Raw genomic sequence first — 7,506 nt, forward strand, 5'->3', positions numbered from 1 at the left:
AATTAAGTGGAAAGATAATCCATGATTAAATAAGATAATGAAGCACATATTGCAAACAAATGACATGGTAAAAGCTTAGAGTTCATGGTTAGGATAAGACAGTGAAACAGTTTGAGGCAATACTTTCTTGATTATTTTTTTAAAAATCAAGACTGCTAGATCTTATCTACATCTTAAACTAGGCAAGGCCAAATCTTCCCATTTCATTACCTACAAACTGCTCTGAAAATACAATTACTTGAAATGGTTTGATGTCCCTTGTCAGCCATGGGTAACTGTCTGTGCTAACGAGGCAAGGACAGCAGTGTGGTATGTAGGGTGCAGTTCTCAGGGAGCACGTGCAGAATCCTAATAAGCATTTAATTTCTTTTACTTGGAGAAGCCTGCAGTGCCTTAGGGGAAATGTAATCGCAGATTTGCAGAAATGAGTAGGAAAACCACATGTACAGAGGGGCTTTGCACTGCTTACTCTTGGAATCAGGTGGGGTTCAGTGGTATCTTAAAGGAAGCAGGGGACAAGCCTGGCCTTACAGGTTGCCCTTGGGGAACTTCAGCCATTACAGCTGAGTTCTGAGAGTTTAGCTTTAGAAGCAACCAGGGTTTGAATGACTTAAGCCCTCACTTCCTAAAGACACTCAGGACCAGGTGGTTGAATGAGGATGACTCTTATTTCCTGTGGTTATCTTGGATGGGGGGTGGGTGGATGACATTGGGCAGATCAATAGGTATGAAGGCGAATTATTTGTAAAACGGCAAGAGGGTATGGCTTAGCAGTCTATTATCCCATTTGAGACTCAGATTCTTACCAACCAGTTTTGCCTCATATGACTAAAAAATGCCTTTTTTTTACATCAAAAGTTGGCTAAAATTTCTAAGCTCTGAAATTGTAGCCAACTTTTGATGTTTCTTTGTGGGCTTCCTGGGTGGCACAGTGGTAATCTGCCTGCCAATATAGGAGACGCAAGTGACCTGGGTTTGATCCCTGGGTTGGGAAGATCTCTGGGTTGGGAAGATCCCTTGAAGGAAATGCAACCCACTCTTAGTATTCTTGCCTGGAAAATTCCATGGAGAGAGGAGCCTGGCATCCATGGAGTCACAAAGAGTTGGACACGACTGAGCATACATACATGCACATATCCTTTGTAGGAAGCAGTTAGACACCAAGCTCTGGTGGGATCCTTACTAAAAATGAACAGGCAAGAAGGGAGGAAGAATGGAGAAAGAGGCTTAGATCTTAATAGTCTTCAAAGTTTGTAACTTAGCCCCGAAAGAGCTGAATGTGACAAGAGATGATTATAAACAAAAACTGGGTACAGGGAATCCTAAATTCCTGCCCCTCCCACCATACCCAACATTAATTCCTGTAATTGGGCCAATAGCAGATAAATCCAGGCTTCACCCAACGAGGAAAACCTGTTGAAATGAACCCATGAAATGTTTTTCAAAAAGTACTTAACCTCACCAGCATTTAATGTCTCATTTGTGTTTATTATTTATTGATACTGCAGAAGAATCAAGTAATGAATCAGGTATTGGCAGTCAGTAAGTACTGCAAACAATTATGAACTTATATCATCTTCACTTTATGTCATGTCAATCAGTAATATTCTACGTGTTACTGTTAATATTTTGAAGTCATTAAGGTGACCCTTCTGCACCCACAGAATTGACTTCATTTTATTGGCAAACAGATTCTCATTTATTTTTCATTAATTGGTTAGGTTTCCTCAAATTTCAAATGCCTATTTTAAAAAAACACAATAGGTAGTATATCCTTTACATTAAAGTGCAGAGCTCCATTTAATGGATTGTTTGGCTAATTTTCTTTTAGGCAAATAAGCAAATTAATTTATATAAACTATTAATACCAATTATTAATGCTTTTCATTTTGCTGGTTTCAACCATCTCTGCATGACAGACACTGCAATAAAATGAAGATTGATTTCACTAAGTTTGGCAACACTGCAGTATTCTATAACCTTTGCAACAATGCTTATTTGAAAGGCTGGGTTTAATTATTCTATTTTTTTTCCCCTGCATCTCAAGATGCTGGTAGATAACAGTTCTATTGCACTTGACAGTTAAAAGTAAATTCATCACAGTCTTCCTACACTGCCCTTGATGCTTTTCACGTAAGGAGACTTTAATATGCCCACCAGAAAAGCATCAGCCTGGCTAATCTGCCTTAGTTTTTATACATGGGCTGGGAGTGGGGAGAAAGTCAGCTATAAAGCAGGGCGGGAAGCAGGCCTGCTGGGCAGAATAGAACCTGACTTGGCCTGTTCTAAGACTGGGTTTCCCGGGTGGCTCAGTAAGATTGTAAGATTCCTTACAATCTGCCAGCAATAAAGGAAACTCAGGTTCAATCCCTGGGTTGGGAAGAACCCCTGGAGGAGGAAACGGAGCCCACTCCAGTATTCTTGCCTGGAGAATCCCACAGACAGAGGAGCCTGGCAGCCTACAGACCATGGGGTCACAAAGAGGCGGACACGACTGAGCACACATGCATGGCTGGAACTACAGGTGCACTGGAATTCAAGACCTTATAGCGCAAAGGAGCCTGGGTCTTCCGGGCACTGCATGGCCTTTACGTGACTTTCCAGTTATGCCTCTTTTTGATGTCTTCTCATTTTATCCTCTCTCCTAAGAACTGGCTCCCTGACCCTGTCTCTGTTGTGCTGTTTAGTTGTTAAGTCATGCCCTACTCTTTGCGACCCCATGGATGCAGCACGCCAGGTTTCCCTGTCCTTCACTATCTTCCGGAGTTCGCTCCAGACTCAAGCTGTTGCTTATTCAGGCATTCGAACCCTTCCTGACTCTGGCTCTCTGGGCTTCTGTCACCTCTCTGCCTCGTGACCTTTATGCATTTGCTCCTGCTGCACCATCTGAGCAGCTCAGCACTTCCTTGCTTTGGATGTCATTTGCACTCTGGGGCCCTTGTCCTCCCCCTGGCCCACGGAATATGGTCCAACAGTGGGGAAGGAGAACAGGGCTTTCTGACTCTCCCCTCTGTGAGGCAGCCAGGCAGGGCAGCTCCCTTCTAAGTCATGATGGGCAGGCTAGGTACTATAACTGATCAGGACCCCAAATAATCAACCAGGACACACCTTTGAGGGTCTTTTAAAGCTAAATGTGGTATTAATAACATAAAGGCATCTAACTCTCATGATCGCTCTTCTCCCTTCCATATCCTAACCTTTCTCAACATTGAATCTATTCCATCAGTATTTGAATTTCAATTAATGAGACTGTCACTGGCTAGCTATTACATTTTTAGTGGCTTAAAATTTTGTAGAGAGGTGGGAAACATTTTATGTTCCCATGTTCTGGACAGTAGGAGCTGTGTTTATAAAAGGATACAACCCACAGGGACACAGTGAAGGCGATAGAGGTGACAGTCCAAAATGCCTGCTTTTCCTGCGGGTCTGACCTTCTCATTAGCTGTTCTGAGTTTTCACCGATCAACACCTAGCCATGCCACAGAGTAAGAGGCTGCCAGCCCAGGGCTACTTTAACTGGGATAGGGAATTAGAATGTTCAAGATTTGTTTATATACATAGCATTTAATTAAATCTCACGGAGGTGAAGTCCATCTTGAATGCATTCGAGCTGTAACTCTCGGCATGTTTGCCGATGTCGCTGGTGTGATAATTGATGTAACAGTCATCAGTCCTTCAAGTATCTACACTCAATCAGGAGACATATGTGGTTCCGCTTTGGGAGACTTATGACCTAAACATCTTAAGTGCAGCTTTTCCAATTTCCTGATGATCTCACTGGTCTGTCTGAGAGGAGAGAAGCAAGATTGATAAGATTTGCTTCGAGAAAGAATATTAAAGCAAGGAATAAACAAGGTAGCTTTATTTGGTCAATATTCGATTAGACCTTTTTGTCTTTATTCTGATTGTTTAGATGGTGGGGTTGCATTTCTTTATTATGCTCAAGGAGGATTTAATTTTCCTGGGGGAGAATTTCTGAGAAACGTCTGACACTTTAAGATAACCAGATTTTTGAAAAGCCAGCCACGAGGATAAAGGTGTTTAGTAAAATGATAGGAATAATGAAAACTAAAACCTGATTAAATATGTGATTTCTTGCTTCTGCCTGGCCCTGCGGTTTATGTTTCAGTTAAGCTTCAGTAGAAGCCCTAGGAATAGCCTGGATTCTAGAAGCCAAATCTGCACCAGTCACAGTCTAAACGGTGTTTCTCATTTCTGGAGGACATGATCTCTTTCTATCCCTATCCTGATATTACAAGGTCTCCATGTCACTAAACACTGGGCATGCCTGGCTGGGCTTTCTCCCTTCATTATGCCCCTCCCCCACCCCTCATAATGGATGAGGGTCCTCCTTGCCCTTTGGATTTGCCCGTGGGTATGGGGGAGGTGGCAGTTCAAGAGGAGGTCTCACATAATACCAGTTTTCTGGATCATTTGATTTATTTAAATACCTACAATGCCAAGGCCCCTGGGCATTCATCCAACCAACTGCTTATGTTTCCATAAATAATATCAGCTCTGGGACTCAACTGAATTAGGCCAAAGGGCTGTGTCTCCTGTTCCCTGAAGGTCAAGAGCTTTTGAGTATCAGTGTATAAGAACTTTTTTCAGAAAAGTACTCCAAGTACTAATTTTTCAGAAACACTGTCTCATTTAATATTCAAATTTCAGTGTATTTCAATAATCTATGTGTAGGGTTTGTGTCGAGGGGCATGGAGAAAGGAGCTCTAGAAACTGATGTGGAGAATTAGAATTTAACACTCACTGGTTCACTCTAACAGGTTTGTATTAAAAGGCAAAGTCTAATAAGCTGATGTTGAAATAGCAGTAAAGAATTCAGATTTATGAATTATGTTTTCAAATGCCAAGGTCAAGGAGAAATTCAAGTAGAAGTCTGAAAATTCAAATTCCTTAATAGTTGCTCCTAGGCCCTAATGACTAATATAAACATATTGTTCTGAGTTTATATTTTTGTTTCTATTTTAATTGGAGGATAACTGCTTTACAGTGTTATCCTGGTTTTTGCTGTACAACGATGCAAATCAGTTATAACCATATATATATATATATGATAACATATGTGTATTCCCTCCCTCCTGATCCTCCTTCTCACCCCATCCCAGCCCTCCAGGTCATCACAGAACACCAGGCTGGGCTCCCTGTGTTACATAGCAGCTTCCCTCTAGCTAGCTATTTTACACATGGTAGTATATATATATGCCAGTGTTTCTTTCTCAGTTTATCCCACCCTCTCCTTCCCCTGCTGTGTCCACAAGTCTTTTCTCTATGTCCATGTCTCTATTCCTGCCCTGCACATAGGTTCATCAGTACCATTTTTCTAGATTCTATATATATGCATTAATATACAACATCATTTTTCTCTTTCTGACTTGCTTCATCACACCAAGTTTAAATGAACAAATCCTTAACTTGAGTCTTCACAGTGAACCAGCACTATAATCAATAAATTTGTTTCTTCCTGCCAGATAGTTAGGAGATGAAGCAGTGTTTGGATACTATTTGGTTACTCAAGAGAGAGGGAGAAGTCACTTTCAGCTAGTCTGTTATCAAGGGGATCCCTTGGGTAATATGATGCCCATATCACCATGCAGAAGAAACAGATGTAATTGCATGTGACCAAAGTGAGAGTTGGATGGTGAAGAAGGCTGAGCACCGAAGAGTTGATGCTTTTGAACTGTGGTGTTGGAAGACTCTTGAGAGTCCCTTGGACTGCAAGGAGATCCAACCAGTCCATTCTGAAGATCAACCCTGGGATTTCTTTGGAAGGAATGATGCTAAAGCTGAAGCTCCAGTACTTTGGCCACCTCATGAGAAGAGTTGACTCATTGGAAAAGACTCTGATGCTGGGAGGGATTGGGGGCAGGAGGAGAAGGGGACGACCGAGGATGAGATGGCTGGATGGCATCACGGACTCGATGGACATGAGTCTGAGTGAACTCTGGGAGATGGTGATGGACAGGGAGGCCTGGCGTGCTGCGGTTCATGGGGTCGCAAAGAGTCAGACATGACTGAGCGACTGAACTGAACTGAAAGACATCCACAAAATTCTCAGCAGACCCACTTTGAGGAGACTTGGGGACAACAATCGAAGAGTAAATCTAGTTGTTTTTTAAAATTTCCCCAAATGCTGTTTTCTATAGGAACTGATTCTCTAAGTCCTTCTGATCTATTATCCCCTCCCCCACCCCCTGTGCCAAGATGAACTCCCTTGTGCTCTCCACTGCGCTTCCCCCTTCATACCACCCAGCATTCAGAGGGCAAGGCATGGCCCCCGCTACATTAATCCTCTCCTTCAGCCCTCTGCAGCTGAGACCGTACTGCCAAATTTGCACAAACCTTCATCAAAGGTTGGGTGATCTTGGAGAGCAAGTATAATACAACATACAGTAATTGATGTTGACACTTCCAGGGGCTGCCCAGGGTCGCTCCACAAGGCCTGCCTCCCTGTGCTGGCAGCCACTCACCACCCTCATCCATTCCTTGCCTTGCCCACATTTACAACCACCACAATTCCACTGAGCATCTTAATACTTTAGTTATTTGAGGATCCATCTGTATCTGGTACAGAAAAGGAAAGCATTTCTTTCCCTTTTTGGTTTAGTCTGTCTCCCAGAAATGTTTTCTTACCCCAGAAGCCGCCTCATCTCAGGATGACTGAATAGGAAAGTCTACTTCATTCAACAGACCCCACTCCTGACTCTTATGGGACATTATGGTCCACTAACACAAAATATAATTGCATAAAAAATAGTGTTGTTGTTTAGTCACTAAGTCCTGTCTGACTATTTCATGACCCCATGGACTGCAGCCCTACAGGCTCCTCTGACCAATGGGATTTCCCAAGCAAGAATACTGGAGTGGGTTGCCACTTCTTTCTCCAGGGGATCTTTCTGAACCAAGGGTTGAACCCATGTCTCTTGTAGGTGGATTCTTTACCACTGAGCCACCAAGGAAGCTCCAAAACAGTGTTATCTAAGCCTTAAAATGAAAACCACAATCACAGAAAACTAAACTGATCACACTGATCACAGCCATGTCCAACTCAATGCAACTATGAGCCATACTCTACTGGGCCACACAAGATGGACGGGTCATGGTGGAGAGTTCTGACAAAATGTGGTCCCCTGGAGGAGGAAATGGCAAACCACTACAGTATTATTGCCTTGAGAACTCCATGAATATTATGAAAAGGCAAAAACATACAACACTGAAAGATTAACTCTCCAGGTCAGTAAGTGCCCAATATGCTATTTGAGAAGAGAGCAGAAATAGCTCAAGAATGAATGAAGAGGCCGAACCAAAGTGGAAACAATGCCCAGTTGTGGATGTGTCTGGTGGTGCAAGTAAAGTCTCATGCTGTAAAGAACAATATTGCATAGGAACCTGGAATGTTAGGTCCACAAATCAAGGTAAATTGGAAGTGGTCAAGCAGCAGATGGCAAGAGTGAACATCAACATTTTAGGAATCAGTGAACTAAAATGAAT

The sequence above is a fragment of the Oryx dammah genome, unplaced genomic scaffold (assembly GCF_014754425.2).
Source record: "Oryx dammah isolate SB20612 unplaced genomic scaffold, SCBI_Odam_1.1 HiC_scaffold_27, whole genome shotgun sequence".
NCBI classification, from domain to species: Eukaryota; Metazoa; Chordata; class Mammalia; order Artiodactyla; family Bovidae; genus Oryx; species Oryx dammah.